The following is a 26,269-nucleotide window of genomic DNA, read 5'->3' as shown; positions in this document are numbered from 1 at the left end:
CTTTCTTTCTTTCTTTCTTTCTTTCTTTCTTTCTTTCTTTCTTTCTTCCTCTCTCTCTCTCTCTCTCTCTCTTTCTTTTTTTCTGCATTGGGTCTCCGTTGCTGTGTGTGGGCTTTCTCTAGTTGCAGCGAGCAGGGGCTACTCTTTTTTGTGGTGCGTGGGCTTCTCATTGCGGTGGCTTCTCTTGTTGCAGAGCACGGGCTCTAGGTGCATGGGCTTCAGTAGTTGTGGCACATGGGCTCAGTAGTTGTGGCTTGTGGGCTCCATAGCACAGGCTCAGTAGTTGTGGTGCACGGGCTTAGTTGCTCCGTGGCATGTGGGATCTTCCAGGACCAAGGCTCGAACCGTGTCCCCTGCATTGGCAGGCGGATTCTTAACCACTGCATCACCAGGGAAGCCCCGGTTATAACTATTGATATTTATCGTATTAGAAATTAGAACAGAGAAATACGTTATGTATTAATTCATTTAAAAATAACAATAGAAAACTCATTACACATTACCATCTTTACTAAAAAATAACTATTTTTTCCAAAATAAAAAAATTAATGAGAAGAGTTTTGCAAATCATTTAAAGCCTGGCTTAAGAGAAAGCAGCTGTCTTTTCATCTCCTTCTGGATCGGGTCTCTTGCAATATCACATGTCATGCAACCTCTGCAATACACTTGTAAGAGAAAGAATAACATCTCAGTACTGTTAAAAGAACTTGAACCTCATGGATCCTCTAAAAGTCTCCTGAGGACCATCGAGGGCCCTCGGACCATTTGAGAACTGCTGGTCTCCCCCATCTGGTAGGATAGGGCTGTGGTTGCCCTATTTGGATCCCCAGCCTGTATGATCAGGAAAGCATGGGTAACATTTATGCAAGTTTTGTTTTGATCTTTGAGCCACTTCAGTAGTGAAGAGTGGGTCCTGAGGATGTGACATGGCATCCCAGGCCGTTCGTGCCGTGGTAACAAAACCTCACAAACAGGTGGCTTATAAGCAACGAACATTTACTGCTCACAGTTCTGGAGGCTGGATGTAAGGTCAGGAGGCCAGCGTGGCTGGATGTAAGGTCAGGAGGCCCCCGTGGCTGGACGTAAGGTCAGGAGGCCAGCGTGGCTGGATGTAAGGTCAGGAGGCCAGTGTGGCTGGATGTAAGGTCAGGATGCCAGCGTGGCTGGATGTAAGGTCAGGAGGCCAGCATGGCTGGGCTCTGATCACAGTCTTCCTCCAGGCTTTAGACGGCTGACTTCTCACTGTGTCCTCACATGGCAGCAGGGGCAAGGCAGCTCTGTGGGTCTCTTTTATAAAAGGGCGTGAATCCCATTCATGAGGGCTCCACCCTCATGACCTATCACCTGCCAAAGGCACCACTTCCTAGTACATCACCTTGGGGGGTTAGGTTTCAACTTACGAATTTTGGGGGGAAACACATTCAGTCTCTGGCCCGTGGAGATTCTACTCTCCCGGTTTCAAGGCGTGAGAGCAAACACCCTCCCAAAAGCACTGACAAAGATCTGGTCATTCTCTCTTGTACAACAGGGTTCCAACAGCGTCCACGTGCACGGACTCAGATGCGGAGGGAACTGATGTTTGTTGAGTGGCCACTAACCGCTAATGACCTCATATATATCATTTCATCCCTCAGCAGCTCTGTTAGTAGAATCTGAAGAAAGAAACGGAGTTAGAAAGGCTGAATCACGCACCTGATGATACACAGATATTCCAAGGGAGAGTAAGGATTTGAATAAGTGCATGGACACCCAAACGCCACGTCTCTTCCCCATGAACTCCCTCCATTACACGTGGCAGGATACAAGAACGATGCTGGGAGCCAGCAGGTGTGTTTGTATAGCTTACAGAGGATTCTGCATATGCGTTAAGGGTGGGCTGCCCACCAGAGTCTGCTCAGTGCTGGGCTTCGGCAGACGTGGTCCTCACTCTGCCCTGAGAGATTCGAGTTCAGATGGGGCAACGGGAACCAAGGGGAGAATGAGCAAGGAGCAGCCCACGGGGGACGGAGGGGAGACCGCTCTGAGGAGGTGGCGCTCGGGCTCAGCTTCCAGCAAGCCCGGGAGGCGGGCTTCCATCCCAGCCGAGGTTACAGGACAGGAAGGAGCCTTCCTCCCCGAGATGGCTGGTTCCACGTGCCGAGCCCTTACACACCCAGAAGACACACCACGTGTCCAAGGGGCTCCCGCGCATCTGCTACCATACTTTATCCACAAAGAAAGCTCAGCTCCATGCTTAGGGCTGTGAAGCGTTACAGAAATAAACTCCCACGCCGCCTTTCCTTGGACATGGGAAGAACACAGGGCCACTCCTTGGCCAAGGGCTCTCAACGGGCAAGCAGAGAAGTGCCCTTGGGCCCCCTGCTGCATCTTTCCATGCCCCAGTTGAGGGCAGGGTGACCAGGGTGAGGAGGGGAACCCCACGGTTGCCATGGTGACGAGCAGCCCGCAAACCCACCAGCACCCTCGCGGCGGAAGCGAACCACACGGTGGGTCTGACCCCTGGATTGAGCCGTGGAGGAGAGGGAGGGTCCAGCCTCTGCCCTTTCTCAGAGTCCCAATCTCAGGGTGTCTCAAGGTCATCCACTGCCAAAAAGAGAAAATCAAGCCACACCCCAGCTTTTGGGAAGAGCAGAAGCAATGACACTTGTGGAACAACTGAACTATGGCTATCTGAACCAGCTGTTGGCTTCAGCTGACGGCCCACTGTGTGGATGCCCCAGGTGACCTCTGTCTGCATAGGTAAAGCAGTCTGTGTGTTGGTGAAGATGTGGAAATTCGTCCTCCGGCCGTATTTAAATACCCTTTGAGTTTGGGTGGAGCACATTGTGCATGATTTCAACGTCTCTGTAACTTGCATTTGATGCAAAAGCACAAGTTTGCTTCTCTTTGCCCTGTGTGGATATGGCCAGGCACGTACACATGTGTACACACACAAGGTTCTCAGATAAAGTAAGGCGCTATGGCCCAGTGCCTTCAACGTTAAGGAAACTATATGACTTTCCTGAGATTTTCTTTTTCTTCCTTCCTTCCTTCCTTTCTTCCTTCCTTCCTTCCTTCCTTCCTTTCTTTCTTTCTTTCTTTCTTTCTTTCTTTCTTTCTTTCTTTCTTTTTCTTTCTTTCTTTCTTTCTTTTTGACATCACAAGAGTGATACTTGTCAGACGCTAGGAAAAGAATAATGACACCATAGAAAAGAAATAGCCTTTATGACCTGCTTCTTCCCCGAGATGTGGATGGGTGCTTTTAAATTACAGAAGCACCTTCTGCCTTTTGAAGGACTCGATAAAAAGGGGAAACATAACAACAAGGTGGTGCTTTAAAGCTGGGCGTGTGCTTTCTGGGTATGTGGTGCAGAGCACTGTGAATGGTGCCAGGAGTCAGCATAAACCTTTTCTTATTTTGTGTTTCAGGAGGTATGCAATAGAAAACCCGTTCCAACAATAAATGCTGGGCACCTGAGGTCTATGGCTTGTTTTGTAGCTAAGAAAATAAAGCCTCCACTCACCCCTGGCCGACAGAGTTACATTTTATGCTATTATTAATGCATTGCAAGGCTTTTTTTCATATCAATTTGAAATTATACATCTGGGAAATCCCACTACAACAGCAGTCAATGCTTTGTTTCTCTGTGTGGCCCTCTGCAATTACTAGAATGTGCAACTATAATTTAGCTCAGGTAAAATTCAATCAGTCACCCCAAGCACAAAGAAATCTCCGTCTCCCAGGAAAAGGGAGGGGGAGGGGCGAGAAAGAGGAAGAGGATGGAGGGGGGAGAGGAGAAGAAAAGGAGCAAGAAGGAGAAAACTGGAAAGGTTTGCTGCGATGGCACAAGGGAGCCAGAGGAGTGTCTAAAATAAATTGATTAGAATATTTAAATTTGAGTTGTGATGGGAAATGGCGCTGGAGAGGGGTAGCGGCTGAGCCCTGGAATTAAAGGGAAGAAGAAACATGCCTCACAGCCTTCTTGGATTCTTTATAAAATACAGTCTTCTTTGTGTTAAAAATAGAAAGGGAGGAAAACAAGGAAGGGTGATTTTTGTTGGTGCACTGAAACTCACAGGGAGAAACACAGATGAATAATACACCAATCCAAAACCATTGTTTAAGGGGGAAGAAAAGACATTTTTTGAGAGCACTCGGCACAGTCTGTGCCCATTTGGAGAGTAGAATCCCACCTTCAAAAAGCTTGGGTTCCATAAAGAAAAGCCATCCTAGGGGTTCACGCTTTCATTCTTATTTCTTTTTATTTCACAACTTCTACGTGTTGTATGGGAAGGATTGTTTGTATTTAGGTACGAATAGAGTAATATTTCTAGACTTTAGAAAGGCTTTTGTGTTCCACGATTGTTTCGTGGAAGGCGTTGAGCAGAGAGCAGACAGTTTCACAGGAATTCACTAAGAAGTCAAACATTTTCCTCTTCTTCACTGAGAGGTCGGGACTCATGCTCTACACCTTATTTTAAAGGGGATGGTTTGATTTACAATCATATTATACCCATGTGTTTGCTTCGGGTCAGACGACACTGAAAACTCACACTCGGATCTCTTTATCCAACTCTAAACCCAGCAGTGATAGACAAGATATTTTGAATTAACCTGTTTATCTTTAGATAATCATACATCCATGTGCAGTTGTAAGAAATACACAGAGCAATCCCTTGTCCCCTTTACCCAGTTCTCTGATGGTAAAATCCTACAAGCCTATAGTAAAATATCATAACTAGTATATCGACATCGATCCAATCAAGATACAGAAGCTTTCCATCCCCACCAGGATCCCTGTGTTGTCCCGTTACAGTCACACATGCTTCCTCCTGTCCCCAGCCCATCACTAACCCTTAGGAACCACTTATCTGTTCTCTATTTTTACAATTTTATCATTTCAGCGATGCTATATAAACAGAATCACACAGTATGTGACCTTTTGGGAGTGGCTTTTTTCACAAAGCAGAAATCCCTTGAGATCCATCCAATAATTGAATAATTTGTTCCTTTTTATTGCTGAGTAGTGTTCCACGTCGTGGCTGCTTCACCAGCCACCATTGTAGAACATCTGGGTTGTTTCTAGTTCTTGACTATGACAAATAAAACTTTTGTATGCAGGTTTTTATGTGAGCATACATTTTTATTTCTCTGGGGGTCAATGCCCAAGAGTGAAATTATTGGGTCACATGGTAGTTGCCTGATTCGTTTTTTAAGAAAGTGGCAAACTTTCTCCAAAGTGGCTGTACCATTTTGCATGCCCACCAGCAAAGCATGAGTGATCATTTCTCCTCATCTTCGTCAGCATTGGGTGTTGTCATTATTTTTTATTTTAGCCATTCTGATGGGTGTGTCATATATCCCTGTGATTTTAACGTGCACTTCCCTAATGGCTAAGGACGTTGAGCATATTTTCGCGTGCTTGTCTGCCTCCTGCAGGGTAAAATGTCTCTCTATACCTTTTGCCCATTTTCTAATTGGATTTTTGTGCTTTCACTACTGAATGTTGAGAGTTCTTTAAAATAATCTAGAAATTTAGTGCTTGCCGATATATGCACTTTGCAAGGATGTTCTCCAATTCTGTATCGTGTCTTTTATCTTCTTAGGGTCTATCACACAACAAAAGGTTTTAATTTTCATGACGTCCAATTTAACCATTTTCTCTTTTACGAGTTGTGCTTTTGTTACGAAGTCTAAGAACTTTCGGTGGTCCCCATGTTGCAAAGATTTTCTCCTACTTTTTCTAAAAGTTTTATTTTACATTTAAATCCTTGATCCATTTTGCATCTATTTTTGTATAAGATGTGAGGTTTCAGTTGAGATTCCTTCTTTTTTTGCCTATGGCTATCTAATTGTTCCAGTACCATTTGTTGAAAAGGCTGTATCTCCTTCACTGAATTGCTTTTACACCTTTTTCAGAAATCAGTTGAGTGTACGTGGGGAGAGAGGGGGTCTCTTTCTGTTTTGCTCCATTGATCTACATGTCTATCTCTCCAAAACATATTTAAATATACTTGTGTAGCCAAGCTCAAATATAAGTGAACATCTCTTTGAAAAGAAAATAAACACAGAAATGAGTGGATCTGGAGCAGGTATTCCCAGCCAGAAACATGCAGAGGCAACTAGAAGCCCAGCTCCTGTGCAGGAACAGGACACGAAACCCCCTGTGGGTGAAAGGGAAGGAAAGCCATCCTCACTTCTGGAGCTGAGGTGGGGGTCCCCCAACCACCAACAGGAGCTGATGAAAGTTCTCTGATGTCCAAGGAGATGCATAGCCGTGAGGGTGAGAGGAAGCAGAGAAAGCACCTGGACAGACCTGGACCAAGTCACTTTCTAGCTCAGGGGCTACATCTGCAGTGCCCCCAACAACAGCAAAGGAGAGGAGTCTCCGTAGAAGACCTGGATCGTGACTGGAAGGACAGAGGAGGTGAATTCAGAGAAATCAGGGAGAAAAAGAAGCTCACCAATAAAATTTCAAAATGCATGTCACTTAAGAAATGCAGAGAACAAAGTCCACAGTCAAGATGTGAGATCACACCCAGTGAAATGGAAAAAAATTAATCTCAAAATGACTTTTAAAATAGACATGCATAAGGTTCAAAGAAGTAAAGGAAAGAATAAGTTCCAAGAAAAGAGCATGATTCATTAGCTATTGCCACAATAATGCTATGTAACAACAATAACAGAAACGTGCAAAATCTCGGTAGCATGAAAAGTAAGTGTACATTTGCTCACGTGTCTGGGTGAACCCTGTGCTCTGCCGATCTTAGCTGGCCGGCTCCCACGTCAGGGTGGAGCCTCAGCTGATGGGACCAGTGATTCTGCTTTACTCCACATGTCTCTCATCCTACAGCAGGGTGGCCTGGACATATTCTCATGGCAATGGCACAGGAGCAAGAAAGCAAGTGCAAACATCAAGGCCTCTAAGAACGGGATCACTGTCACTTCCACTGCACTCTGTGGGCCCAGGCAAGTCACAAAGTGAGCTGGACTAGAGGAATGAGGAAATAGACTTGGCTTCTGTAGAGAGAGGAACTGTTGCTTCAGGAAAAGGCCAAGAATTGGGGCCATTAAAGCACTCAGTCTGCCACAATGCACAAGGAATTATGAAATAAAGATAGGCAAGTAGGAATGATGAACAAATGCACATGAACAAGCGATAAGTGAGAAACCCAGGAAGTGAAAAAAAGTCACAAAATTAAAACTAAGCCAACAAAGTAGACTCTAGGCTGACACAGATGAAGAGGGCATTAGTGAGTTGGAAGATGATACTGAGAAATTTATCAAGAATGCAGCAGACGTAGGGCTTCCCCGGTGGCGCAGTGGTTAGGAGTCCGCCTGCCAATGCAGGGGACACGGGTTCAAGCCCTGGTCCGGGAAGATACCACGTGCCGCGGAGCAACTAAGCCCATGTGCCACAGCTGCTGAGCCGGCACTCTAGAGCCCACGAGCCACAACTACTGAGCCCATGTGCCACAACTACTGAAGCCTGCACACCTAGAGCCCATGCTCTGCAACAAGAGAAGCCACCGCAATGAGAAGCCCGTGCACTGCAACAAAGAGTAGCTCCTGGTCGCTGCAACTAGAGAAAACCCACGCGCAGCAACAAAGACCCAATGCAGCCAAAATAAATAAATAAATAAGTTTTTTTAAAAAAAAGAGAGAATGCAACAGAGGTAGACCAAATGGTAAGGAATGTAAAAGACAAATTAAGACCCGGAAAACAGATTAAGAGGCTCCAACCTTGCTGAAGGAAAAACAGACACAACAACAGAAAAGGGATTATGCAAAAGGCGTAAGAGCTGAGAATTTTTCAGAGCTGAAGGCAGACAGGGAGCCCTTGGTTGGAAGGCAAACATTGGGGAGGGGAGGGGGAGGCAGGGTGGAGGATTCAACTGGGAGATTGGGACTGACATATATACTCTACTCTCTATAAAATAGATAACTAATAAGGACCTGCTGTGGAGCACAGGGAACACGTCTCGATACTCTGCAATGGCCTATATGGGAAAACAATCTAAAAGGGTGGATACGTGTATATGTATAACTGATTCACTCTGCTGCACAGCAGACACTAACACAACATTGTACATCAACTAGACTCCAATAAAAACTGAAAAAGAATGAAAAAGATTCGACAATGTCTTTTCATGTCTTGATAGATCATGTCTTTTTAGTGCTGACTAAAATTCAATTATCTAGAAAAAAAAAGAAAGCAAACACTGGATGCTGGTAATAAAAAATATAAACAAATCTACACCTAAACACACAGCAGTGAAGATAAAGAACATTGACTAGAACAGGCAAATTTCAAACCAGACACAAAAGAGGCCAGAGCACAATGACATAATATCATCTCTGTTGAAGAAAAGACGCTACCAGCCCAAAATTCTGTATCTACACAAACTGTCACTGAGTAGTAAAGGTGGAATAGAGGCATTTTCAGACTTATAAAAACTAATATTTTGTTAACCACAGAACCCTCACTGGAAAAAAAAAACAAAAAAAACCTACCAAAGAATGTGCTTCAATAAGAAGAAAAGTAAACCCAGAAGGAAGGAGCAGCATATAAAAAATTACAGCAACCTGGGCTTCCCTGGTGGCACAGTGGTTGAGAGTCCGCCTGCCGATGCAGGGGACACGGGTTCGTGCCCCGGTCCGGGAAGATCCCACATGCCGCGGAGCGGCTGGGCCCGTGAGCCATGGCCGCTGAGCCTGCGCGTCCGGAGCCTGTGCTCCGCAACGGGAGAGGCCACAACAGTGAGAGGCCCACGTACTGCAAAAAATAATAATAATAATAACAGCAACCTGATAAATCAGTAAAATAATATTGATAAATCTAACTATCTACTAATATTTTGGTAAATTTTTTAAAAGAAGAGATTAATAAAAAGGCTAAGTTTTGAATTTTAAAAAATAATGAAGCAAAAGTTCTAGACCAATGCTATTGCTAATCTGATTGGGAATTTTCAAAAATTAATAAAGTCGACCTTGGCCACGGAGAGTTAGAGAACTGGTGCTCTAAACACACACAGAAGTGGGAGGTGTAAGGCGGGGTTGGGGGGGGTTCACGGCAGAGGCAAAGTGTGCTGAGATCCTTGTCTTTTTCTGAGGGAAGTTAGAGATAAAGAATAAATTTAGATTTAATGAGAAATCTGTCCATCTGCTTAGAGGTATTAGACAAGTGTTTGCCAGGTTTTTTAAGCCATTTAGGGCTGTTTGAACAATTGGCATTACTAACAAAATAAACTCATGCTCAACGGAAGATAGTATATTTCGCCATTAAAAGTCATCAGAGTAAGTTTTTCGAATCCTTAATGTCTTGCAATTCCCTTCTAATGTATTTTGCATATTTTTAGACAGAAATAACTTCCCATTTACAAAGCGAATAGCTCTGGAAAGAGCCTGCTGATGCTTCTGGTGGATGTGAATAGTGGTCAGGAGTGGGGGTAGGTCTATCAAACCAGCACATTTCACTGGAGGCCTTTCTTACGAACAGAAGTGCCTTCTTGTCTGGACCAAGCGAGTTCCTAACACCGTTTGGCCAGGTGGGTATCAGGAACATTCTACGGAGCTCTGTCTACTATCATGTAGCTCAAAAATATGCCCAACTTAGCTTTTTTTTTTTAAGTCGAAAATCAACGTGGCTTCTCCTATACCTCATTACTTTATAACTTCATGTATAGTAAGCGAAGGCTTTAGAAGTGAGTGAGGGTTCAAGGCAAGTTCTAGAAGGGGATGAATAGGCAAGCACGATTGATTATTATTGTCATTTGATGGTATTTTGTCCTGATATCTTAATAGTTACGCCTACTCACTACATAAAATTTGGGAATATGTTAAAAGAAGAAAAACAAAACTTAGCCATCATACGGCCACAGCGAGTCCTTCTAGCCTTTTCCAAGCGTCAGTGCGATCTTGGTGATCATCTACCGAGCGCTAGCTCTTCGTCAAGCGTCATGCGAAGTGCTTCATACACACCATCGTCCTCCCAAATATTTGCTCTTGAGGAAATGAAGACCCAGTGGTACGAGTCTCCTGTCAAAATCACACACCCAAAGGCAGGCAGGTCCTAGAGTCAGACGCGATATCTGCCTTGAAAGCTGTGGTTTTCTCCGCTAACGCTGTTGTCCTTCTCCCTTCCCCCGTGAAAGCTAAGTATTATTATCCTGCCACTTTTCAGATGATTCACTGCGGCTCAGAAACGCTAAGCCAACCGCCACATGACGGAGCTGGAATCTGAACCCAAGTCCACCAGACTTCAGAGTGGTTTTGTCCACCTTTTGTTGCTCCAATTCTAACCACATTAGGATAACTGAAGGAATACCGTTGTTCAGAACTTGATTAAAGAGCAAAGGCGGACCCCCAGGTCCAGATGACAAAATCGGCTCGTGTGACCTTTGCCACCTGTCTCTTCTGAAGTCCCATGGGGATAAAAGTGCAGAAGCATAAAAATAAGGAAACAATAAGAAAGATGAAAGGGGGCGGAAGGAAGGAAGGAAGGGAAGGTGGGAAGGAAAGGAGGGAGAGAGGGAGGGAGGAAAAGAAGGAAAAAGGGATATTCTTTAGATGTAGTCATTTTTTTCAGTCGTTTTCTTACACCTAGTCTGGCAGCAACATATTTTTTAACGACTTGCTGTTATCAGTTCTTTTCAAAGTAGTAAACCTAGATTTAGTGGAAACAACGTTTATTTTCCACATGCATATAGAATAGATTTATAAAATATTTAGTTAAATCACACGATTATAATAAAAAGCATAAACTGGCATAAACATGGTCGGGAACAAGTGACTCTGGGTGAGCGCGGCAGGGGGCAGGGGAGCACCGTGTGCTATCCACAGACAGCGGGACCCCCCCGCCTGCCAGAGAGAAGGCAGCGTGTACGTTTATACAACAAGCCAGGTTTTTCCGGGGCAGTTAGAAAAACACCGACTCTGAATTATTGTTTAAAATGCCGTCATAAACTTGAAGAAAAAACCAAACAAAATAAAAAGCGACGGTCACAATACAGAGCAAACAGAATGTTGACCTCACCAGCATCAGCTCTATCCTCAGAGTGAAAGTGCAGGTTTTGATGGTTATGCACCATCAAAGCCCCCGGAACTGACTTTCTTGCTCTGGTTCCATCATCACAGCAGCACCATGAAGTCCATAACTACATTTATCTGCTTTGCACATCTGGAGAGACAGAGCCTGGGGGACCACGTGGTGAACCAGGGTCCTCTGGGACTTCAGTGCTGACACCAGAGCTGACAATCTCAGCCTTGGAAACTGCGTGCTCCTGGCTAGACCCTCCGTCCATCCCTCCCAGACGTTCCCAGCCTCCACCCCGGCCAGGTGCCTTGCTGGCCACAAGCACTAGACCTCTCCCAGCTCATTGGGGACCATTGTCCCCAAAATCTCATCCCCAGAAGGCTCTGTCGTCCCCCACTCTGTGACCCCAGCACTCAGTCTCTGGTCAGTCCCCCGTCTCCTCTGCCTCTCACTGACTTTGCCCCCCTCCTTTCAGCTGCCCCACATGCGGCTCCCCGCAAGGAACACCTCTGCCCACAGCCCTGCTGGGCTTTCTCTCGCACAGCCTGAAAGCGAGGCGGGGCACCTTCCGTGCTTCTTGTCACTCCCCTCCTGCCTCCCCAGAGCACCCAGCTCTGAACCCCACGCCGTCACACTAAGTCGCCACGACCCCTCTTGGCTGCAGTCATCCGCGGGCTGCCATCATTCCTTGACAACTTTGGCTCCTCGCTCCCTGAGCTCCCTCTAACGTGACTCCAGCCATGCTTCTTAGAGATGTCTGCATCCTGGCAGAGGACCTTTCCACGCCCTGACCTCTCGGCTTGTGGACCTCGTCTCCTCCAAAGACTGTGTTCTCTACTCCGGGGGGTCACCCCCTAGACCTTGCATCACCAAACACTGCCCCCCCCTCCAAGATCTCAACGTCAAGCATTGCCCCCTGGACCACCTCTTCCTGCCTTTCCAGCTCATTCCTTCTAGTTCCCCAACTCTGAAGACCCTTCACCCCACCAGGACCGAAACCTATTGCCCCAGTGCCACCACCATAGCTCAAGTGCTCTCATTCCCTACTTCCCCAGCTGCAAGTTCACAGTTGGTCCTTGTCATCACCTCAGTTAGCTCGCCCTCTTTCTCTGGAATGTTCCTCCCCCCACATCACCACACGGCTTCTTCTTTTATCTCCTTCTGGTCTTTACTCATGTCACCTTCGCGGTGAGGTCCTCTTTGGCGATGCTCTGGAACCTTGCGATACACACACACACTGCTTCTCTGCCTTACTTGTCTGCATTGATACCAACACCTTATGGGTCTTGTTTAACCACTGTCTCTCCATGATGGAATGTCAGCCTCACAGGGCAAGGATTTGGGGCTCTTTTATTCACTGCTATATTTTCAAAGCCTAGAAAATGTCTGGTCCATAGTAGGCACTTAAGAAATAAGCATGAGTGAATGAATTAACTTGATTTTAGGGAATCGACATCATTTTAGAACTCAACTGATTTTGCCACTGGTTTGATGGTCCAGGTGTCACGCACTGGACCTGCAGAGAAGGAAATGTTTCCCATGTTCTACTTGGCCCTGACCAAGCACTATTTATATAACACATAAACACAGCCTTTTCATTTTAAACTTTGGGAATCCACCTGAACAAACTTGTTTGTGGTTGTAGGACATAATGTAAATGTTAACAGTTGTAAAATTGCAGTTGACGGAAAGCAGGATGTGGAAACACAGGTAGGATTTTAACCATCTTCATCTTAGGTGGTAGGGAGTCACGGAGACGGAGCAAGAAATAGGGAAAAACAGGTAGGATTTTAACCATCTTCATCTTAGGTGGTAGGGAGTCACGGAGACGGAGCAAGAAATAGAGGCTGAGGGTGTTTGTACTTAAAGTCACAAAAGTAACCGTAAGAAAAATGAAAAATAACAGTAGAAATATCAAACTTTGTGAAGAGGCTGAGAGGAAGAGGCTGAGAGGAAGAGGGTTCGAGGGGAACCCCGTCCTCACGTTTTCACACTGGAGTGCAGGTTGGGTGGGGCACCATCCGGGCTGCAGAAACGAGGAGCCGTGGTGACAATGGTGACAATGGCTTGAAAAAGACAAGCGTTTGTTGTTTCTCTCCAGCAGCATCCAGGGGTAGGTTGGGGGTCCCAGCCAGGGAACAGTCTTTACTGCCCAGGGTCCTTCTGGAGGCAGGACCCTCCACTTCTTGGGCTGCGCCCCTACGGTATTGCCTGCAACTGCTGGGTTGAACCCGACTTTTCACCCCAGCCCCTGGGAAAGAGGAAATGAAAGACACTCACTTTCCTTTCAAGGACGTGACCCAGAAAATGTAAAAATTCATATTCTACTTCTGCTCACATCCACTGACCAGAGCTTAATCACAGGGCCACGGGAGGTGCACCTACAGCTTGGTGGGGAAACAGCATTTTCTTTTCTCTTTTGACCACACCGCAAGGCATGCGGGATCCTAGTTCCCCGACCAGGAATGGAACCCATGCCCCCTGCAGTGGAAGCGCAGATTCTTAACCACTGGACCGCCAGGGAAGTCGCCAGCTTGGTGGGGAGAAAGAAGAGAATGAATGTTGGAGGCTAATTAGCAGACTTCAATGAATTAATAGATACTATACAAAGCTATAAGCCAAAAAATAAGTACAGAAGCATATTCTTCAGATTTCTGCTGGTCAGACAGGACGGCTAAGCCCAAAATTCTCAGTTGCTTAAAAAAACAAAGGTCTTTCCATGTTTATGCTACATGTCCAATTTGAGGGTCTACTCCTCATTAACTCAGGGATGCAGGCTGCTGGGGATGGTTGTTATGGCGACAAGGGGAAGGAATCGTGTCAATCATTGCTATGGGTTGAATTGTCTCCTTCAAAAAGATATGTACAAGTCCTAACTGCCTAGTAACTCATGATGTGACCTGATTTGGAAATAGGGCTGTGGCTGACATAATTAGTTCAGATGCAGTCATACTGGAGTAGGTGAGCCCTAAACCTAACATGACCGGGGTCCTCATAATAAGAGGAGAAGGTACAGACACAGAGGAGGAGGCCACGTGATGAAGGAGAAAGCGATTGGAGGGATGATGCCACAAGCCAAGGGACGGCAAGGGTAACCCGGAGCCTCCAGATGCTGGAAGAGGGAAGAAAGGCTCCTCCGCCAGAGACTGCAGAGGGACCATGGCCCTGCTGACACCTTGATTTCAGAGTTCCAGCCTCCAGAACTGAGATAAGAAGTTTCTGTCGTTTCAAGCCACCTGGATTGTGTTACTTGGTTATGGTAGCCATAGCAAACGAAAATATACCAGCTCTTAAAGGCTTTGCCGAAAAGTGACCCCCAACACTGCCTCTCACGTTCCGTGAAAGCCACGCCTAACTCACCAGGGGGAGAAGAGCTAATCGTGGTATCCTGTGCCTGTAATCTCGGCGAGCAGTCTTCACGATTAACAGGAAGCCAAGTCTACAACAGGAGATGCTGGCGGTCACTGCCTTGACTTCCAGAGATGCCATTCCCATCACCATCCCGAGCACAGGGCTATATATATATATAGCTATTTTATATACATATATATGTACGTATATACATATATGGAGAGAGATTTATATATATTATATACACACAGAGAGAGATTTATTTTATATATGTTCCATTTTGTTTTATTTCTCTAAGAGCCCTAGTACGTGTATGGTCAGAAGTAATATATATATAGTGATATTGTGCATATATGTGTGTGTGTATTTTTTTAAAACTAGTTCCTTTGTGCTTGTGAGTCAGTGTTGGCTAACAGGCCTTAGGGTTACCAGATTTACACAGAATCCAACAAGATGTCCCTTGCAGGTCTCAGCATCAATTTAAAGCCTCCTACTTACTGCTCTCAAGATTACCTGAAGGAGAGAAATTGATCACAGGTCCAGGGGTCCCATAAGAGGATATTCCGTCAGAAATCTTTGCCCAAAATTGATTGTTGGATACGATAATTAAAACCCGTCATTGTTTTAGATAGACTTTCACCGCTAGAAAGAAAGGAGGCCAGCCCCATATGAGGGAAAGCAGACCTCATATCGGATTTATTTGGAAATGGGGGCAGGAATGTTTAACTAGTGGATGGAGTGGGGAGGAGACGAGGCTGGGAAGAGAACATGAGTCAGCGGGGTGAAAGGCCTTTACCATTCGGTTTCCTTTTAAGTACAGTTAAGTATGAAATCTCTCCTGCAATCACAAACCCTTGTAAACTAAGAATTTCATGTCAACTTGCATCTGTGCTGTTGGGTTCATCTCATTTTAGAGTTAAGTTTTGATACGTGGCATTATCTGTGATTAAACGGTAATGACTCTAAAAACAAGGTGGAACGCTGGCACGGGAGCAGATCTCAGAAAACTCGTTTTGCATTTTTGGGCATTGTTTTGTTTGTTGTCTGTGATTATGTTTTGATGTTCTGTTTATCTTTAAACCTTTATCACCAAAGAACTCAATAGCCCAGCCAAGGGGCAGAGGCAGGTTTGGGGGGCCTTACGTTTATATTACTTAGGGACCTTCTTTAAGAAAATTACAGGACTTCCCTGGTGGCGCAGTGGTTCGGAGCGGCTGGGCCCGTGAGCCATGGCCGCTGGGCCTGCGCGTCCAGAGCCTGTGCTCCGCAACGGGAGAGGCCACAGCAGTGAGAGGCCCGCGTACCGCAAAAAACAAACAAACAAACAAAAAAGGAAAATTATAGAAAATATTGTTCAATACAAATCTTACAACCACATAAAGACATTACTTAGAAGAGACTGTGCAAGTGAGGGACCCTGAATATACACCTCCTTATCTTCCTCCCGATTCTGCTCTGGTCCCACCTGCCCAGTCAGGCGTCCCTCGACCATCTCTTCCTGAACCCTCAGCCTCTAAGTCCCAGCCCTATGAGTAAAGCCCTGCTACCTTCTGAAACATGTTCCTAATGCCAACATCATTCATTCTTTCATTCATTCCATAAATGTTCACAGCGCACCTGTAAGGAACTCCGGCCCCCTAGACTCTCCAACGCACGACCCCTGCTCCCAGCACGGCTCCGAGATGCACACCGAATGCCCCAGAAGTCTGGGGCTGCGTGTCTACGTCATCCCTTGGAAGTCTTCCAGAGGGAGCTGGTGTCTGAACTCAGGCTTGAAGCACGAGTGGGAGTTAAATAAGGAAACATGTAGAAAAGATATCTCGGTAAAGGAGAAAGATAAACAAGAACATAAAAAGTAAATTAAATACGCACACACACAAGCCCCTTCCCCTAGAATGGGGGTGGGCTCTCCGTGAGGTCGCCTTCCCCCTCTCTGCACCTGGAGCAGAGCTGTGTGCAGCCCCCCGGTGAGCTGTGAGCCCCCCAGCTCCCGGGGGCATCCTTTGCTCTCATTAGATGGGCAGCCAGGATGGAGACAGTGCTCCTGACTACGGCACTCAAACAAATGGGGGGGGGGTTCAGAGAGGGGCAGGGAAGCAAAGCAAACCTATTGATAAGATTCTGCTCTTTACTTTTTGAGCCTTCAAATCTAAGCTGTGGTCACTTCCTCAGAGAAGCCTCTGGTTCTCATGACGGCAGGCCCACCTCTCACCCTGGTGGCGCTTACCATTCATATAATTATCCCTGTAGCTGTGTGGATCCTTGATATAAACAAATGAACGGAAGGAGAGAGGGACAGAGGAAAGGGGAGAGGGAGGGGTGGAGGGAGGGAGGGATGGAGGGATGGTGGGATGGAGGGATGATACACTGATAATACAATAGTCCAAATTCCAGCTCAAAAATTAAATACTCCCACAGGACTAGAGGAAATTCTCTACGTCTATCGATCCCTGAAGAGCTGTCTGTATGCAGCATCTATAAGTTCTTCAAAAAAATGACTTATAATTCCCCGTATTTACCTAAGTTGGTGTCCTTGAAAAAGACCCCCAAAAGGCCCTTGTTCTACTTACAGAAAATCAAACAGAAGAACACAACTTAGTCTATAATTGATTTCTGGAGCTGACACCATTGAGATTCCTTTTTCAAAAGTTCTAGCAGGGAATGAGACAACATCGTCCATAAAAACGTGCTGTCTTCCCACCAAGCCATAACCCTGCACACTCACAGAAAGACAGTCAGCCAGGTCAGCCCCTGTTCCAACAGTGGATACACGCGTCTTGTTCGAATTTCTCATTCTGTTTGTACTGTCGTGGCGCAGGTAGAGGGTAACCCGGGCTCACAGCGTGGTGTCGCAGGTGTGAAAGCAGCATGGCCCTGCCCCACGTGGTCGCAGCCCCAGGCCCTGTGCGGAGCTGAATCGCTGACCCGCTCTCTTCCCCGTCACCGGGTTCCCACTCTACAGTTTCTTCTGAGATTTTCAATTCAATTACGTCTTAAAACTCCATGTAGAGGTAGACCATGAATATAAGATGTCACATTAATATGAACTTTTTCAGTCAACACAGAAGGATTACTTCAAAGCCACAGTCCACACAGGTGCTGGTAAGACCAGCTGAGTATTTGCTGCATGAGACCCTCCCCGGCTGCTATAACGATCTACTTGGGGGGCAACCGGGCCGGAGCTCCCTCCGCAGCCATGGGGACGACCCCGGTCCACCTGCAGTGGCACTGAGGCCCCTGCTCCCCGGCTCCCGTGCCTCTCAATTCTGGGGGCTTTGCGATTGGCTAACCACTTGGCCATCTGCCCGGCTTGGGTTTCCAGGCCTTCCTGGAATGAGGCCTCCCTCTAACAACTTGCCTTTCTTCCCTGTTTACAAGTCCATCACCGGCTCCTGGACGCTGCAGCCAGCCCTGAACTCCTGGCCACAAGGCACCCTGTGGTGTGGAAGAGAGACTCCAGCTTGCTCAGGGCATCATTCCTTCCCAAGGCGCATAGATGTGCACAGGTCACGAGGAAGAAATGAGAACCTCAGTCCTGTGCAGGCAAAGGTGTGCTGGGCAGGAGAATTCAGATGTCGTGCCTTGTGGTGACAGTCCCTCCTAGAAGGGTGAGACAGGAGCCGAGAATGTGTAGCTTGATAGCCAAGGATGGTGAGGATTTCAGCAAAGGAAGCCTTATGCTCGGGGGTCAGGAGCAAGGGCCTGGAATAAGCGTCAGATGAGCTGCCGCTGCCCCATCCCGGTCACGTGACCACGGGCAAGTCATTTCCCTGGCGAGGCTTACCGAGGGCTTTGTCCTCTCATCTGATACATGGACATAAGCTAGTGTTGAGCTCACTTAGGGAATTAAATGAGAGAATGCTCCAGTGACAGCGCCTGGAAGGGGAAATCTTGGGTAAATGTTGTCTGTTTGTTACTTGCTTAGCAGAGGACTCACGAAAAATGAGGTCTGCAGAGCGCCCACCACTTGCTCCAGTCCAGGACTCCCCTCAGATGCCACAGGAAGGGATCGGGGAGAAAGTAGAGGCTGTCTCTGGGCCGCTAAGGGACAGGGGGTCACCCAGAATTGGCAAGAGCCTGCTTTAGGTCATGCAAGAAATTGCTAACAGAGGTCACCTCCTCAGGGTAGATGCAAGTTGGGAAAAGATTCATTTTTTTTTTAATGTAAACCCTCTTAAACCTTTTTCTTCTGACATTAATAAAAATAACTTCAGAAACAAATTTTTAAAAATTGCTTGAGGGCGTCTTAGAGGCTAATAAAATAAAGCCCCACCTTCCAGAGAGTTGATGGGCTTGTTGGGAGGTACCAGCGTCCCCTTGGTCCTGGTCTGGAGCCTTCCCCTCACCTCACCGGGCAGACATACGAGGCGTAGGAGGCGAGGCCCCGGTGGACGTCTGGAAGGCCCGGCCCCTAAAACTTAGGGAAACAGCCTATTATTTTCCATTTTAACTCCTTTTTGATTGTCTGTTTTATTTTAAGAACTCAAAGAGCCAGACTTTCTGATTCTAGGCCACACAGCATGTGGGAACAAAAATTATTATCAGAGTGAAACATCTACTACGTGCTGGGAAAGCTCTGTAGTGCAGGTCCTGGCCTCTGGGCGTCTCGCTCGATGTGGCGGGCGGCGTGGGTGAGGTGGCTGGCATGTCCCGGCCTCCTCCGCCAGGTTCCTCTTCCTCAGGTCTACAACCAATAACATAATATCACCTCTGACCCAATCAATAACCGGATGCAACGCCACTAATCTGTGAAAGACTAAACCGACTCCATTATTTCGCTTCCCTTCTTCCCTTTGTGTAAAGTAGAATTTGCAAATCGAACTGCACTCAACACATAATATAGAAGACATGAAATTGGCCTTAAGCCACATTTCGTTTGGGGCCTTGAAGTCTTTATGAAAAATTAGGCAAAAGCACAAAAGCCTCACAAAGACTGTGGAGAGAGGGAGCGCGGGGCAAAGGGCCAGGGATGCCCTGTGCCTGAGAGGTCACATCACCGGGAAACAGTGGCCGCGAAGCAGCTTCGGGGCCAATGTGAACTCGCTCGTGGTCGCGGGCTTTTGGAGCTTGGTGAGACCACCCGAGGGACGTGATGACACCCGCAATTCACTCGCGGCTCCAGAAACAAGAGGGGAGGGTCGACCATGAGCCAGACAGAGGATGTGATGGATAGATCGGTCAGGGAGACTCAGGACAGGCAGGAAAGAAGACTCATCAAAACACTTGTAATTGACAATGGTATCTGTGGGTTAATAGTTCTCTGTTGGATATTGAGAAGCAAAGTCTGGGAAGCCAAAGTGAATTGCTGCATTTGGGTGAGCTCTGTTCTGGATAGAATCGCCCTGAATTATGTAGGGAATTTGGGTCATTGTGGATGGTGTGTACTGATGCTTTCATTTTCAAGGTATCTCAAAATGTATTAGAAACCTCTGCCTTTACACAACCCAAGGAAAAGGGAAGAATTCCAGAAGCCCAACACTCTGCTTAGCAGTTGGCTGGTATGTGTGTGTCTGTGTCTGTGTATCTGTGTGTCAGAGAGAGAGAATCTATTTCTTTACAGTGAGAACTTCCACTTTCAAACAGTATTCTGCATACTGCACAAAGCACAGGCATAGAGGGATAGCATTCACTGCTCTATATTAGCTGGAAGATTGCTAATCAAAACACCTAAAGGGAGGAATGATGGTACCAGGGCGAGGTTTAATAACACAAGATACTGCTGTTACATGGCTTTTGCAGAGAGATGGAGAGCCGTAGGTAGTGACTACACCCTATCAGCAAAGTGTTCACTATCTTCAGATTCCAGGAAGAAAAATTGAAGAATTATGCAGACATACTGGTGGGTGGCCAGGTTTAGAAAAACATGTAGCTGCTTCTCAGTGCCCTTATTGCCCATAAAAGAACATTTCACATGGTCAACCCCTCAAATTTATGTGGACCCTAAGGGGTAAATCTCCAGTGCTGTGAATGGGGACACACTCACACAATTCTTATTATTGTTAATAGAAATTGCGTGTTAACTTCTCACTTAGTGCCCCTGGTTGAGGATAAATTGTGTGTGTGTGTGTGTGTGTGTGTGTGTGTGTGTGTGTGTGTGTATACCCTAAATATCCCTAAATCTCCCACCCCCAGCAATGGCCTCATAGAAGAAAATTATTGCATGTAAACCTACCTCTATTTCTCAAGTAGTCCTTCTATAATTCTTTTCCCCACTGATGCTTTTTAGATCAATCTTTTAAAAGAATAATTTGGAAAAGAATGAAAACAAGGTCAGGCTATAGCAGCTGTCATGTAGGAAAGAGGACGTGTGTTTGTCTCCTCCAAATGAGAGTGAGGTTTTCTAATACCCGCTGATATCGTGTTCACTTTTTAAATCTTGGAAGAACCTATAGCAGAAGAACTAGGAGGCCAGACAGAAAGGGGGGACCAAGAAGGACGCTAAGAAAGCAAGGAGTGACTTCCCCGGCTGTCCAGTGGTTAAGACTTCGCCTTCCAATGCAGGGGGTGTGGGTTCGATCCCTGGCCTGGGAACTAAGATCCCGTATGCCTCGCGGCCAACACACCAAAACATAAAACAGAAGCACTATTGGAACAAATTCAATAAAGACTTTAAAACTGGTCCACATCACATAAAACAAAACAAACAAAATATCTTTAAAAAAAAAGGAAAGCAAGGAAAACAAGAGCCAAGTGAAGAAAACGTATCAAGAAAATGGGAACCAGCCACAGCGCCAGGCCCTTTGGGGCTGAATCAGAGAAAGAAACATGGAAATGTGAGCCCCTCCACTCCCCTCACTCCCCAAAACTTAACACCAGAAAATAAACAATGCACAAAAAGAGAAAGGCAATCCTACTATGTCATGCAGTTCAACTCTAAATAATATTTTAAAAGTCATAGTAACATAAAAATGGACTATTGATCTAAGCAAACAGATAGTTTTACTGGAGGATGATGGGAAGGACGTATGGGTATTGCGGGAGGTGCAGGGAGGTGCAGTAATGCAGCAACCTTGCTTTATCCAGAGCAGGAAGGCAGCACATAGTATCTAGACCTTCAAATAAAACCATCAGCCTCTGGATGAAGAGACTGGAAAGGTGATTTAGGAACAGGTTTTTCCCCATAATCAGCCCTATAGAAGTATATGTTTTTAAAAATAAAGTATATGTATCACGTTAATAAAAATTAAAATGAAAACATTCAGGAGGGAGCCATGTATCTGAGTGGGCTTGAAAAATGACAGGGACTCTGCAAGGCCTGGTCCTGCAGCCAGAGATTGCCCTGGAACCTTCAGTGTCTAGACAGCAGCTGAAGCAATTCACGTTTGGTCTGCCTTAGAGGCATTTTTCCGTAACACGACTTCATTACGGAAGTTAGGGTAAGCGCGTTTGTCATAGATTTCAGGTAATCTCAGGATTGCTGGAGAAGGGAATGTTCCACCTGCAATATTCCATAAAATGATGGGGGAAATCCATGTTTGCCCTGATTCGAGAGTTCTGCTAGTACTTTCCCTTGAATTTACATGACACTTTTCTTTCAAAGTATTCAAAGCATTTCTACAGATTCCATTGCATTAATTGTCACAACATCTCGAACAGGCTGCCTTCCAGGCTCACGGATGGGGAAGGCTGCAGCTAAAACACAGAAAAATTCAGTCACCAGACCTAGAAGGAAGACAAGGATACTCGATTTCTCACGTAGCAGTGAGTCTTCAGGGACAGGAATAAAATGCAAGCCACTGACATTTTTTTTAGCAGCCTGACCATTACTTTCTTACGTTGAACATGGATGAAAATGGATGAATAGCTTTCTTACAGACTTTAGGAAGACAAATTATAAACTAATTTTATGGTTTGGGGAAACATACCTTTGAAGTAAAGTTGTCCAAGCTAGTTCTATGGATTATTTATCTGGAAATGTTAATAGGTCCAGAAAAAAAAAGAAGAATGATAATCCAAAAATTGGGGGTTAGCCAAAACAACCTTGAAAAAGAACTACAAGAGTTGCACTCATACTTCCTGACTTCAAAACTTACTACAGAGCTGCAGTCATCAGAACAGGCATAAGGCACAAGGACAGACTAAAGACCAATTGAACAGAATGAACAGCCCAGAAATGAACCCTTGCATGTATGGTCAGATGATTTTCAAAGGACACTTAGATCATTCAGTGAGGAAGGGACAGTCATTCAACAAATGTGGAGACAACTGGGCATCTACATGCAAAAGAATATAGTTAGACCCTTACCTTATACGATATACAAAGATTAACTCAAGATGGATCAAAGATCTAACCAGAAGAGCGAAAACTATAAAACTCTTAAAAGAAGACAGACAGGAAAATCTTGATGACGTTGGGTTTGGCAATGATTCTTGGTTAGGACACCACAAACACAGGCAACAAAAAGAAAAGATAAACTGTGCTTCTTCAAAATTACAAACTTCTCTGCATCGACGGATACTATCAAGAGAGTAAAAAGACAGCTCACAGAATGGGAGAACATATGTTCAAATCTTCTATCTGATAAGGAATTAATATCCAAAATACATAAAGAATTCCTACAACTTAACAACAACAACAACAAACCCACAAACAGCCCGATCAAAAAATGGGCAAAGGACATGAATAGACATTCCTCCAAAGAAGATATACAAATGGCCAACAAGCACGTGAAAAGATGCTCAACATCACTGGTCATCAGGGAAATGCAAATGAATACAAGGTGATACCTCTTCACACCCACCAGGATGGCTATTATCAAAAATAATGGAAAAGGCTTCCCTGGTGGCGCAGTGGTTGAGAGTCCGCCTGCCGATGCAGGGGACACGGGTTCGTGCCCTGGTCCGGGAAGATCCCACATGCCGCGGAGCGGCTGGGCCCGTGAGCCACGGCCGCTGAGCCTGCGCGTCCGGAGCCTGTGCTCCGCAACGGGAGAGGCCGCAGCAGTGAGAGGCCCGCGTACCGCAAAAAAAAAAAAAAAGGAAAATAACAAGTGCTGGCGAGAATGTGGAGAAACTGGAATTCTTGTGTGTTTCTGGGGGGAGTGTGAGATAGCACGGCTGCTATGGAAAACAGTTTGGTGTTTCCTCAGAAAGTTAAACGTGGAATTGCCGTGCGATCCAGCAATTCTATCAACACTTCTGGGTATACACACAAAAGAACTGAGAGCAGGGATTCAAGCACATACTTATTCATCCATGTTCACAGCAGCGCTATTCACAATAGTAAAAGGTGGAAACAACACAAGTATCCACTGATGGATGAATGCATAAACAAAGCATGGTCTATCCATACGATGGAATGTTATTCATCCTCAAAAAGGAAGGAAGTTCTCACTACTATATATAAAATAGACAAGCAACAAGGACCTACTGGATAGCACAGGGAACTATATTCAAAGTCTTATAATAAGCTATAATGGAAAAGAATATATCTATATAGTTATAGATGATATAGATACAGATATAGATGTAGATAGACAGATATTGAATCACTTGGCTGTAGACCTGAAGCTAACACAACATTGTAAATTAACTAGACTTCAAGTTTTAAAAATGGTTTACAAAAAGGAAGGGAATTCTGACACATCCACAATATGAATGAACCTTGAAGACATTATGGTAAGTGAGATAAGCCAGACGCAGAAGGACAAAAACTGTATGATTCCACACACATGAGCTACCTAGAGTAGGCAAATTCATAGACAGAAGGTGGAATCCATGGCGTTAGGAGCTGAGCGGGGAGGGGAAATGGGGGTGGTTGTTTAATGGGGACACAGTTTCATTTTGGGATGATGAAAAAGTTCTGGAAGGAGGTAGTGGTCATGGTTGTACAACCAGGAGAATGTATTTAATGCCCTGACCTGTACATTTAAAAATGGTTAAAATTGTACATTTTATATGATATTTACCAATAAATATTATAAAAATAGAAAAACAATTTTTGGTGAAGCACTATCACCATATTCACTCTTGGAAGTTCACAGCACACACTAAAGACTCGAAGAATCTCGCCAGGAGGAAGTGGATTCAGCTGTGTTTAGCCCAGTGTTTTTCAAAGATGCCAGTATATTAGGGCAGCGTTTTTGAGGTGGAACGAAACGTTTGCATATAAAGATGACTCTGAAGATCCCAAGAGAAGACAGGAAGGAGAGCTTGGATAGGGGAGAAAAACAGAAGCGCCCTTCTTCCCCTAAAGAAGCCATCTTCCCCTGTTTTTTTTTCCTGGTTGATAACAAGTGGTAGAGAACTGAGGCCGCGATCCGTGGAACAGAAGACATGCCTGGCCCATGTCAGGGTCACAGAGGAGGCGGAGCCAAGCAGAAGCCTATTTCAGGGGCATCGGAGGAGGGTCTGTGCAGCCTTGGGAATCAGCACATCTCGGGGAGGTGCCCCATCTTCAGGGCCTAGATTCCCTGGAGGACCAGTCATCTCCCAGCAGCCTCCAGCCCAGATCTGAAGGTGCGGTTGGTTGGTCAGTGTCTGGGAAGGGGGTGGAGGCGAGCTCCCTGACTTCCTGCACCTGAGTCTTGGGGTGAATTGTCTTCTTTGCTCACCACGCCCCAGTCCAGCTACGTTAGAAACGGTCCTAATGCAGTCACGACACCACGCGTTCTTTCCAGTCAGCGGTGGGAGTTCCAGAAATGGGGAAAGGACAAGGGAAAACACCTGCGGTTGTGCAGCAGGACTTCCAGGCCAGACACCCCACCAGGGCTTGGCCCACTTAGCGGGGACCCTGACAGAAGAGCCACCAGAAGCCGTGGCAGCCCCCCTGCGCTGTTTTGTGTTCTGTTGCATCTCTCACCTCCAGTGGGCCCGTCAGGTGGCCCCTCCTCCCAGGCGTGTCTACACTGGACCCTAATGACACTGAATAGGACACGCAGAGAGGCCTTTAGGGCTGGGCCTTCCAGAACCCTCGGAGTACCGAGCATGATGGGTACATCCTCGCAGGCACTGCTGAGCCCTCTCCAGGTGTGTTTACAGCAAATACACCTCCCCATTCCCCCCCCCCACCACAGCTCATCCCTTCCTTCTCTCCTGCCCTCTCCCCTCCCTCCCAAACCCAGCGCCTGGAAAGGGCCTTTGTCCCCAGAGGGTGGGACATTTATTCCTCCCGTGGAGCTCTCCAAAGAGGCCCTTTTCCAATAGCAAAACCTACTGTAAACAAACTCAGTCCAAGGGTCAATTATGGGCTTGTTTTCATATTTATGGACTGAATCCTTTCCCCCTAATGATACCTACAGGACAGGCTAATCAAAACAGTGGCCACTGAGCAGGGAGCCAGGAGGAAGATTGTGCTCTGAGATTCTCTTCTCTCACACAGAACGGGTCCACCCTGGACACACTCCTCTACCTCCGTCTCTCCCCAAATGAACACTCTTTAAAATATCTTGGCAAAAATCAGTGTTTTAACAAAGGGAAGCTTCTTGTTCCCAATTCTGCACTGGCAGAAATAGTAACACTGAACAAACACCTCCCTCCAGCTTAGGGCGTCAGCTGCTGGGCCTGGAGGATCCCGGGTCACCTCATCCTCCCCGTAGCTCAGCCTCTTCTCCAGCTGTTTCCAGACATTGGATACAGGTTGGGGCTTGCTCACCTGAGCTCGGCAGCGAACGTCAGCCAGGTGAGCTCGGGTGATGGCCATTTCAGCGGTCGAGTCTGCATGGAAGCTGCAGGATCTCATCATCAGGGCACACACCGCGGACGCCGCTAAAACACTCATGTGATACAACTGCATGGTATTCGCCAAATTTTTGATGACTAACCGATATCAGATTTAACGATCTCGCATTTATTGGACTAAAATGTCATTATCTTGTAATTATAAATGCTCTGTGAGCCAACAGTTATCAGCACGGAAGATGCATCTCTTTTGTAAGATATTTTCAAGCCACGAACTAGAAGAA

General features: G+C 46.1%; 1 pseudogene; it reads right to left on the bottom strand.

Annotated features, from left to right (window-relative positions):
- Positions 1 to 26,007, bottom strand: part of LOC113626711 (frataxin, mitochondrial-like) — a 186,746-nt pseudogene extending 160,739 nt beyond the window's left edge.
- Positions 26,008 to 26,269: the final 262 nt, after the last annotated feature.

This window comes from Aethalodelphis obliquidens, unplaced genomic scaffold (genome assembly GCF_003676395.1).
Source record: "Aethalodelphis obliquidens isolate GAN/ISIS:26980383/991018 unplaced genomic scaffold, ASM367639v1 scaffold19, whole genome shotgun sequence".
NCBI classification, from domain to species: domain Eukaryota; kingdom Metazoa; phylum Chordata; class Mammalia; order Artiodactyla; family Delphinidae; genus Aethalodelphis; species Aethalodelphis obliquidens.
The sequence above is the reverse complement of the archived record's forward strand: the minus strand, read 5'-3'. Positions and strand labels throughout refer to the sequence as shown.